At 37.8% G+C, this 11,914-nt stretch overlaps 1 long non-coding RNA gene across 1 annotated transcript; it reads right to left on the bottom strand.

Moving 5' to 3' along the window:
• Positions 1-747: 747 nt before the first annotated feature.
• On the bottom strand, positions 748-1,528 carry LOC123312202. Its single transcript, XR_006537584.1, has 2 exons — positions 1,322-1,528; positions 748-1,273 (listed from the first exon to the last, which is right to left on the bottom strand). It is a non-coding gene; the product is annotated as an uncharacterized LOC123312202 (long non-coding RNA).
• Between the last annotated feature and the right edge of the window lie 10,386 nt (positions 1,529-11,914).

Here is an 11,914-nt window from a genome sequence, read left to right as displayed (position 1 = left end):
TATCCAGTGGTTGGAATACTACTTATCCTACAGTACATTCCAGACCACGGCAGTAACCTAGCTGTTATGGTTGATGTGACCTATATTTTGGCCCGATGATGACAGGGGCAGAGGATAGCTGTCCCTTGCTTATGCATAAATTGACGAGGGTGGTCACTACCCCTATCCAGTGGCGGGAATTCCCCTTATCATCTATGGTACATTCCAGGCCACGACAGTACCATCGCTGTTGTATTTTCCTCCACTTGCCCTCAGGTAGATCGTTTGTCGGGGTAGGGAGATTTTTAGATTGAGTGTGACCTTGAGCCTTTGTATTTTCGATTTTGACGTTTCGGTTCCGATTTTGACGTTCCTTGATATTTTCCTTTATCGATATAGATTTTGATGTGGATTTGGTTTACCTTCGCTGCTGGCGGATTCGCAACGTTCTATGTTGTCTGAGGTGACTTTTCCTTCTGATTTTGATTGCTGATAATTTGACGTTCCTTGATATTTCCGTTTATCGATTTTGATGCGTATTTGGTCTACCTTCGCTACTGGCGGATTCGCAACGTATCTATGTTGTTTGAGGTGACCTATCCCAATTTTGATTGCTAATTTCTTTACCGGATTATGACGTGTCTTGGTTGACACTTACCTTCCCGATTTTGAGTACATCGTTTTTTTTTTTTCCTTTTTGGATTGTCCGTTCTGGGTTTGCCTTCGCTTCGGCGGATTTGCGACGTGTGTTGCCTGAGGCGACCCTTCTTACCGATTTTGAAACGATAACTGCCGTAAGACTCCCGACGAGTTATGACTCTCAGCGGGTCGTGCATTGAGCCGTTGCTCTTTGCCCACGAGGACCCCTGATTTAAAGCTAACTTCCCGATTTTGACTAAAGATTATTTTTTTTTGTATTACCGTAGGACTCCCGACGAGTCAAGACTTGCGGTTGGTCGTGCACTGAGCCGTTGCTCTTTGCCCACGAGGACCACCGTTCTGCCGATTTTGACTATCTTTCCCGATTTTGTCGTTTTCCCGATCGTGACACCCGATTGTGACATCACTTCCTAAGGTTGTGGTGGGAGTCGTTGAGGTTGCGACTTTGAGAATAAATGAAGTCCTCCAGGTCCAGCGCCTTTTCCGTGGTCTTCGACTCGGGCTGCGGAAAAGTTCTCTTTTTAGTTCTTGAAAAAAAAGTATTACATAAAAATTTCGGCCCTTTCTTAGTTTTCTTTTTAGTTGAGTCGGTACTTTTCCTGTCATTTAGCTGGACCTGTCGGTATCTGGTCACCTTCAGTGGTCAGATATCTTTCACTTTTTCATGACGGTATCTGGTCACCTTCAGTGGTCAGATATCTTTCACTTTTTCATGTCGTTTGATGTGATGGTTGGAGGCTCTTCGATGTCTGGATACCTTCGGCGGGGGATGCTGTGTTTTTTTTTTTTTTATCGTAAGGGGAGAGTTGTAACGGTTTCAAATACCATCAATAAATACGGTACGAATTGAATTTGCAGGTTATGTCGATGTGGGACGATCGGCCTACTGTTATTTTACCGCTACCGGTCAAGTGGGGTTAGATCTTGACGTTTTAGTTTAGTTTTCCGTGCTCACAGAATTTTGAAGGTTAGACAGCGTCAGATGAGTTTTCTATGTGATTAGCCATTTTGTAAGTTTGGAGGTATCCATCAGGAATTTCTGGAGTTTTCGATAATTAAAATCGACCATTTGTGGGATTAATCTTCGGATATCTGTGTGATCTCCTGCCGAACTGGTTTATTTGGATTCTATATTGGCGTATCTCCTTAAGGAGGATTGATCGAGAGTTTTCTTCGCTGTGGCACGTGAAGTTTTTCTTCATAAAGGTATGTTCGTCGTACGTTGTTCTGCAAATTCCTTATTGTGTGTTATTTTCTCTCCATTACCAGCTATTGCCGTGAAATTCGTTGATTGGAAGCATTAGTTGAGAGCATCCTACGTTGATTGTGATAGAACCGAGGTTCTGGTTGTCTAATTGCATATTCGAGCTTGGAAAGATTTGGTGGATTCACGTTAGATTTGAATAGTTTCCCCCGAAGAACTGGGTATGTATAAAACCATCTTTTGTGATACAATGTTTGTCACTCATTCTTCCTTATATGGTGAGGATTAAGTTCTTACGTTCTTTCGTATCGACAGGGTCCTAGTGTAGGGAGACAACTCCTAGTGTAGGGAGGCATATCCTAGTGTAGGGAGACATATAGTAGTGTAGGGAGACATATCGTAGTATAAAGAGGGAGTCCCTGAAATCATCGTGTAGGGAAGAAGTCCTATAAATCCTAGTATAGTCACAGTCCAAGTCGAGCCTTCTAGAACTACTCGTGAAATCCAGTCCAAGTGGAGCTGTTACAACAGAAACCTTGTAGAATTTCATAACAAAGAGACCATCTTCCCCATTCAGGAGCGGAGAGAGCACTCTCAGGACACGCAAGTGTATTATAGAAGTTGCATATCGTATTATATTGTTGCTTTCCTTAACGACAACGGTTTATATTGTAAAACCTTAACGTATTGCTATTATTATCACATTCTATTGCTTGTGGAGTGAGATATAGATTAATTTAGTTAGAGCACGTCACTCTGGTGACGTTGATAATTCTGTGCAGTTAAATTGAACGTTAATTAGTGTTACTCGTACATTTGGGAATTCTGAAGAACTTCGCGCTGCGCCTGAGCTCAAGCGACGCGATTTCGGTTAATTTTATAAAGGCCATCCCTTTTGAAGTATTACAATTATTATTAGACACCACACACCCTCCTTGGCGTTCAATACAACTATAGCCATACAAGTAGGCCCGTGTATTTTCTTTGCTGCCTGAATAAACCGTTCTTCAGTACAACTCGTTTGGTTGATTTGGGGTTGTTGCTGTTCCTAAGGGTATTTACTGGGGAAATAAATCTACCTGGCGCCCTACTTCTCTTTTGTCGGTTCCTTACATTGAACCCACCCCATCTTCACTGAGTGAGCCGTGGATACCCTCGCTTGGCAGCCCGGGTATTTCTTGCATTTCGGTGTGACGAAAGGTCTCACCTTACCTGAAAGTACTTGCTCCATTGAAAACATCGGCATCCAAGTGAATAACAAAATTTCCATAATTGCGGCATACAACCGACCGTCAAATAATTTTCAAGAATCTTGCCTAACCCAATTACTCAGTCGTAATAAAACTCTTGTTATCGGTGATCTGAATGCTAGACACGAATGTTGGAAATGTGAATCAAATAACGTAAACGGAGGCACATTACTAAACTTCCTTGAATCCAACGATGATTGTAACTTGTACTCCACGGAAGAACCCACCCACTACCCCCGTAACAACACAACACCCTCAACGATAGACCTAATTGTAGCAAAAAATTTCATTGACATATCTGAGCCCATATCCCATCCTGAACTCTCATCAGACCACAATCCCGTAGTTTTTTCAATTTTAATTAATAATTCTGAATCAACCCCCGACAAAATGGTTTATGATTACTCTAACACTAACTGGACACTATTCCGAAAGACCTTAGATCGATTAATCACGATACAGAATAACATATCCACTAGAGAAGATTTAGAACTTGAAATAGAAAAATTCACCCAGGCCATTAATGCTGCAAGAACTAAAACAGTCCCCAAAATCAGAAAAAACTAATCCAAGATAAATTACCACCAGATATTATTCAACTTATAAATTACCGCAACCATATTAGAAAACGCTGGCAATCGAGTAGAATAAATGTAGATAAAGAACTTATGAATCACATTACAAGAGAAATAAGGCAGAAAATAAATACTTTCAGAAATGAGATATGGGAAACAAAACTTAGAAAACTGAATCCTAACGATAGGTCACTTTGGAAAACCGCTAAATCATTGCGAAAACAATACGAGTCTATCCCAACACTCTCTGAAAATAACATTGACTACATCACAGATACAGAAAAATCAGATATATTCGCGGAAACATTCCAAAAAAATCATAGAATCAATTCATCCAACAATAACACACAGGAAGAAATCGAAAAAATAGCTGAAAATTTCATACTACAGAATTCACGAACCCCTAACTCAAAATTCCTCACGAACCCCTCCGAAATCAAAGCTGTAATTAATAAATTATCTAACAACAAAGCTCCTGGCATTGATCAAATCGACAACAGACTGATAAAAAATCTTTCCAAAAAAGCAATAGTACAAATAACATATATAATAAATGCCATCATTAAATTACAACATTGGCCAGAATCATGGAAGACGGCAATAGTCATTCCTGTACACAAACCAAAGAAAAACAAAAAAGAACCCAATAGTTACAGACCGATCAGTCTGTTGTCGACACTAAGCAAAATAGCGGAAAAAATTTTGGCAACAAGATTAACGAATATAATAAGAAAAGTGAAGATGAAGGATGATCATCAATTTGGATTCAAGGAAAAACACAGTGCAATTCAACAGATCTGCCGTATTGTTACAGATATAGTAAATAACTTCAATAAACAAAATCACACTGTCATGCTCCTCTTAGACATAGAAAAAGCATTTGACAAAGTCTGGGTTGCAGGTCTAATTTACAAAATGATTAAATTAAAATTCCCCGCATTCATGATAAAAATTATCCACTCATATCTGAGAAACCGCAAAATCAAAGTAAAAGTAAATGAAACCCTATCGAAAACTGTTGAATTAGAAGCGGGAATAGTTCAAGGATCCATTCTAGGACCCAAACTATTCAACATTTTCATACACGACCTCCCCGAATTTCCAGGCACACAACGTGCACTTTTCGCAGATGACACGGCCATTTACGCACATTCCGCTTGGGTGGCCGCAGCAAATGCCAAAATCCAATATCACGTAAATAAGTTATCTGAATATTACGAAAAGTGGAAAATTAAGATAAACGCAAATAAAACAGAACAAATCGTGTTTAGAAGGCGGACCACCGATAAAACTATATTTAAAAAATTAAAAATAAACGATCATCAGATACAACCCGTAAAAAGTGTGAATTATCTCGGAATTGAATTAGATGAAAGATTGAACTTCCACAAACACATAAAGAACGTAGTAACTCGCGGTTTGATAGCTAAGCGTACTTTATACCCCCTTTTACGCAGAAACAGCCGTTTAAATGAGAAGAATAAAACACTCTTATATAAGTCAATAATAAGACCCCAGATAACATACGCCGCCCCGGCCTTCTGTCACCTTCTACCAACACCACTACGCCCATTGCAAGTTTTCCAAAATAGATGCCTACGTTTAATCACAGGCCAGAATAGATACACCCGCATTAACGAACTCCATTCAATCACCGAAATTCCCACCATTCGTCAATTCATGGACCAAATTGCAATTAAATTTTACGAAAACCTGGGTCGTGTGAACGATGTTCTTAAAAACATTACGAAAACGCGGATTAATAATATTAATCCACAGAGCACCCACCCCTTACCCTACCAATTCCTACCCATATTCCTTGAACCCAGTTGTACATAATTTTATATCCCATACCCATTTGTATATAGTCTTACATCCCATACCCAATTGTACATAGTTTAATTTATTCAGAATTATTTCGAACAGGTTTTTTTTATTTTTATTTTTCCTGTAACAATTAAATTGTGACTTTATCAACCTTATGATACCATAAAAAAAGAAATATCACCAATTGTCAATAGAATTAGTTCACATATTTAATGAATTGTAGTAGATACATAAAGTAGGAACTACTGTTGTAAAAATGAATTGCTAGAAGTGAATATCACAAATTGTACACATGAACATTCAATAAACTATTTTTGACTTGGCCTGTCACGCGGGAGACCGGGGTTCGATTCCCCGCCGGGGAGGAACTTTTTGTTGTTGGAAAGTATTTTTCAATCCTCTAAAACACTACTCATTAACTGTTTCTGCCTGCTTATCCAGACGAATTTTCTTTCGCGACTTTTTTTATTTCAATCAACCTTAAAATATCTCACACCAATTATCTTCCCCAAATTGCTCTTTCGTTCTCCTCTTCACTCTACTCCACAAGACTTCACTTCGCTTCACTTCACTTCAGTCCACTCCACTCCACTCCACTCCACTCCACTCCACTCCACTCCACTCCACTCCACTCCTCTCCACTCCACTCCACTCCACTCCACTCCACTCCACTCCACTCCACTCCACTCAACTCAACTCCGCTCCGCCCCGCTCCACTACACTACACTACTGTTCACCCCACACCCACACTACAACGCTACGAATCGACCCGATGCTACTCTACTCTGATCAACCTTCTCCACTCGAATCTTATATAATATTATCTTCTGGGAAGTTCGTTTTCACCCACTTCCTCCACTCCACACTCCATCCATTCCAGGCTACGATTCACTACACTATGCGATTCTACTCTACTCTTTTTTATTCTACTCTACGCTTTTTAACTCTACACTATTCCTCTCCGCTGTAAACTTCCAAAGGGTTCTTTTTCCAACAGTTCGAGTCTTGTGATTGTGAAAATCGGTTCGGCCAATCAAAAATTACCTCGGTTATATAAAGATGGACAAAAATTTCAAAAATAATTGGTTATGCTCACATATCGTGCTAATACCCAAAAGCTCAAAAGGAGATCCTAAATTCGATACACATCAGATTTGAAAGAATGGAGTCGACATTTTGTGAAAGTCATATTGGAGTATCTTTCGGACCAGCTGTAGACTGATCCGAGAAACTGCAGAAGACTCTTGGTTGATTCAATTGAAAAAAGCATATACCTATTTATTTCGAACGATTTCCAGAATAGAATTTCTAGTACTAAAACCATCATTAGCATGAAATTTGTCGGAAAAGGACCAAAAAGAGGCCTACGTCAAAAAGGCACAGTTGACAAATAGGTAGAGAATATTTCGAAATCAGAATTTTATTCAGATTCAGAATATGATATAAAATTGGTTATTCTCATTTGAAAAAGCAGGGTGGTATCAGTCGTATTACTAGTATCATGTTTCAACACTTTCGAACCACTCAATAAAGTAAAAAAAAAGTAAGCTTATGCACTGATTAGAGTCGATTCCGACAAAGTTTGAATCATTCTCCTAGTCCAAAAATCAAAGTGTTATCGGTCGATCGAGCTATGTTGACTCACCTGAACATAGATAACCTGGGATGTATCAGAGACTATTCACGAATCCAATTACCGTTGAGGGCGCTACGAAATGTAAACAAACTTTGACGTTTGTCAGTACTCTTTTCGAGATTTGTACGGCCTAACAGAGTTTTTCTAGTAAATCAAGATATTTATCGGAATTATCGGAAGTGAATTAATTGATTTAGCTTCGTAAAGAAAGATCAATATTCTTTGGAGATACTTTATTTGAAAGGGATGAATTGTGGAATGAAATCGATCGATGACATTAGTGATCCACTGTACCTAGACACAAATTCCTATTATTTAACAGATTCCTTCTTGAAGTCAACCTAGGTAATAATGTTGAGGTCAGCATATACAGAGTTTGTGGAGGAGGTAGGAACTATACATCCTGATAACTAAAGCGTTTATGTGGAAGTTTTAAAGTTTCTGTTTAAAATATTTAAATTCCATTTTTGATATAGGTATTCCTCATACTGACATCTCAAGAGACATAAATATGATTCAGCTCATGGAACAAGTTCGCTACAGATGACAAAGATAATTCATTTGGAAGTATGAAAATTATGAAATTGTTTTTCTGAATCGTCAATTGAATTCAGCAGAAAAACCCTCGCCAAGAAAAATCGTTCGACCTAAAACCTGCCAGTTGAAAGCGCTGGTATAAATACCTTTCAATTATTTTTTCGTAATCAATATTTCTATTCAGAACCCCAGACAATAATCCCAATATAACATCTCCAAATAATAATATTAACACTTTGTTGGACAACGTGAGATAAAAGAAAACATAAGAAATGAAACTTGTTTTGACTTTGCAGTACTGACAAAGTAGTTTCGTAATTCAGTCGGCAGAGGGCGTCTAGATTTTTTAATTCGCCTATGTAGGGTAGATAGATTCACCAATAAATAACATCATGTGTCGAAGAACACGGAGAAGAAATATAATTTCGGCTTGTACAAATCGAATTTGATTGTATGAAAATTAACTTGAAAGAAACAAGTTTTCTTTCTAAGTCCATAAATAATTGGAATACGATTTCGTTGAATTCATTGAAATTTATATTCATGGAATAACATTTTTGAGTAAGTTTGGCAACATTGCAATTATGTGAACAAATTATTGAACTGATACAATAAATATATCCTCGGTAGTATATTCTTTATTTACATCAGTCTCATACATTTCAAAATATAAAATACAATGTCATTTACGAAACTAATATATATCTCCGTTTCTTACAGGAAACAGGAACCAGAAGACGTCCTCCGGTTCGGCATCACAGACTGTAAGTATCTAGGTTAAACATTCATTAATAAATAACAATATTCACATGAAACAACATTAAATGTACATTACAATACACTCGAATAAAATCTTTAAATAAAACAAAACAGTCTTTTTTATTATCACAGATATTAGGAACTTAAATGCCTTAAGATTATGTTGCTCGTAGAGACAGCGACGCTGTAGGAGCTTCTATTAATTAATATTCTAATATTCAAATTAGTCAGGCCAATGTTAGCCAATATTTTTTTAAAGTTCTTGTGCTCCTCAGTGTTCACTATCTCCCCAAAGCAGCCAACAACAAACACGCGGGAGACCGGGGTTCGATTCCCCGCCGGGGAGGAACTTTTTGTTGTTGGAAAGTATTTTTCAATCCTCTAAAACACTACTCATTAACTGTTTCTGCCTGCTTATCCAGACGAATTTTCTTTCGCGACTTTTTTTATTTCAATCAACCCTAAAATATCTCACACCAATTATCTTCCCCAAATTGCTCTTTCGTTCTCCTCTTCACTCTACTCCACAAGACTTCACTTCGCTTCACTTCACTCCACTGCACTCCACTCCACTCCACTCCACTCCACTCCACTCCACTCAACTCAACTCCGCTCCACTCCACTCCACTCCACTCCACTCCACTCCACTCCACTCAACTCAACTCCGCTCCGCCCCGCTCCACTCCTCCATGCTCCACTACACTACACTACTGTTCACCCCACACCCACACTACAACGCTACGAATCGACCCGATGCTACTCTACTCTGATCAACCTTCTCCACTCGAATCTTATATAATATTATCTTCTGGGAAGTTCGTTTTCACCCACTTCCTCCACTCCACACTCCATCCATTCCAGGATACGATTCACTACACTATGCGATTCTACTCTACTCTTTTTTATTCTACTCTACGCTTTTTAACTCTACACTATTCCTCTCCGCTGTAAACTTCCAAAGGGTTCTTTTTCCAACAGTTCGAGTCTTGTGATTGTGAAAATCGGTTCGGCCAATCAAAAATTACCTCGGTTATATAAAGATGGACAAAAATTTCAAAAATAATTGGTTATGCTCACATATCGTGCTAATACCCAAAGGCTCAAAAGGAGATCCTAAATTCGATACACATCAGATTTGAAAGAATGGAGTTGACATTTTGTGAAAGTCATATTGGAGTATCTTTCGGACCAGCTGTAGACTGATCCGAGAAACTGCAGAAGACTCTTGGTTGATTCAATTGAAAAAAGCATATACCTATTTATTTCGAACGATTTCCAGAATAGAATTTCTAGTACTAAAACCATCATTAGCATGAAATTTGTCGGAAAAGGACCAAAAAGAGGCCTACGTCAAAAAGGCACAGTTGACAAATAGGTAGAGAATATTTCGAAATCAGAATTTTATTCAGATTCAGAATATGATATAAAATTGGTTATTCTCATTTGAAAAAGCAGGGTGGTATCAGTCGTATTACTAGTATCATGTTTCAACACTTTCGAACCACTCAATAAAGTAAAAAAAAAGTAAGCTTATGCGCTGATTAGAGTCGATTCCGACAAAGTTTGAATCATTCTCCTAGTCCAAAAATCAAAGTGTTATCGGTCGATCGAGCTATGTTGACTCACCTGAACATGGATAACCTGGGATGTATCAGAGACTATTCACGAATCCAATTACCGTTGAGGGCGCTACGAAATGTAAACAAACTTTGACGTTTGTCAGTACTCTTTTCGAGATTTGTACGGCCTAACAGAGTTTTTCTAGTAAATCAAGATATTTATCGGAATTATCGGAAGTGAATTAATTGATTTAGCTTCGTAAAGAAAGATCAATATTCTTTGGAGATACTTTATTTGAAAGGGATGAATTGTGGAATGAAATCGATCGATGACATTAGTGATCCACTGTACCTAGACACAAATTCCTATTATTTAACAGATTCCTTCTTGAAGTCAACCTAGGTAATAATGTTGAGGTCAGCATATACAGAGTTTGTGGAGGAGGTAGGAACTATACATCCTGATAACTAAAGCGTTTATGTGGAAGTTTTAAAGTTTCTGTTTAAAATATTTAAATTCCATTTTTGATATAGGTATTCCTCATACTGACATCTCAAGAGACATAAATATGATTCAGCTCATGGAACAAGTTCGCTACAGATGACAAAGATAATTCATTTGGAAGTATGAAAATTATGAAATTGTTTTTCTGAATCGTCAATTGAATTCAGCAGAAAAACCCTCGCCAAGAAAAATCGTTCGACCTAAAACCTGCCAGTTGAAAGCGCTGGTATAAATACCTTTCAATTATTTTTTCGTAATCAATATTTCTATTCAGAACCCCAGACAATAATCCCAATATAACATCTCCAAATAATAATATTAACACTTTGTTGGACAACGTGAGATAAAAGAAAACATAAGAAATGAAACTTGTTTTGACTTTGCAGTACTGACAAAGTAGTTTCGTAATTCAGTCGGCAGAGGGTGTCTAGATTTTTTAATTCGCCTATGTAGGGTAGATAGATTCACCAATAAATAACATCATGTGTCGAAGAACACGGAGAAGAAATATAATTTCGGCTTGTACAAATCGAATTTGATTGTATGAAAATTAACTTGAAAGAAACAAGTTTTCTAAGTCCATAAATAATTGGAATACGATTTCGTTGAATTCATTGAAATTTATATTCATGGAATAACATTTTTGAGTAAGTTTGGCAACATTGCAATTATGTGAACAAATTATTGAACTGATACAATAAATATATCCTCGGTAGTATATTTATTTATTTGGAATTCAGCCTCATACATCACATAAAGAATGCTACTTACGAAACTAAATATTGCACCGGTATTTGTACATAAAACACTTACTAACTAACACTGTAACAGTCACATTACACAAAAATATCACAGCTATTTTCTAATACAAATAAATAAACAATATGTATATGCCGTTTTTTTTTTCTTGTCACATATCTTAAGATTTCAAATGCTTCAATATAATGTTGCTTGTGGAGACAGCAACACTGTATGAGCTTCTGTTGATCAATATTTGCATATCAAGATTGGTTATGCCGATGCTGGACAGCAACTTTTTAAAGTTTTTATGCTCATCAGTAATTACTATCTCCCCAAAGCAACCGATCACAAAGACACCCAGGTGTACGGGGCAGTTGTAGAGCGACTCGAGTTCATTGACCAGATTCAAGTCCCTGGATATTTCCTCAACATTTTGGTGGTCAACATGGACAGAGCTATTCATTGAGTATCTCACCCTTTTAATTCTCTCCTGAAGTCGGTAGTTCTGTAAATGTGCGACCGACACTTCCAGAATGATTATTTCTTCCGGATCCCACAATCGAAGCATGATATCCGGCTTATTATGGTGGAGGCGCTTTTCGGTTAGCAGTTTGGTTCCAGCTCTTATTTCCACCTTTCTTCTACCCATGAAGTCTACACTGAGAGAGGCCTTACCAAACTG

The sequence above is a fragment of the Coccinella septempunctata genome, chromosome 4 (assembly GCF_907165205.1).
Source record: "Coccinella septempunctata chromosome 4, icCocSept1.1, whole genome shotgun sequence".
Classification (NCBI taxonomy): Eukaryota; Metazoa; Arthropoda; class Insecta; order Coleoptera; family Coccinellidae; genus Coccinella; species Coccinella septempunctata.
This window is presented reverse-complemented; position numbering and strand designations above follow the sequence as displayed.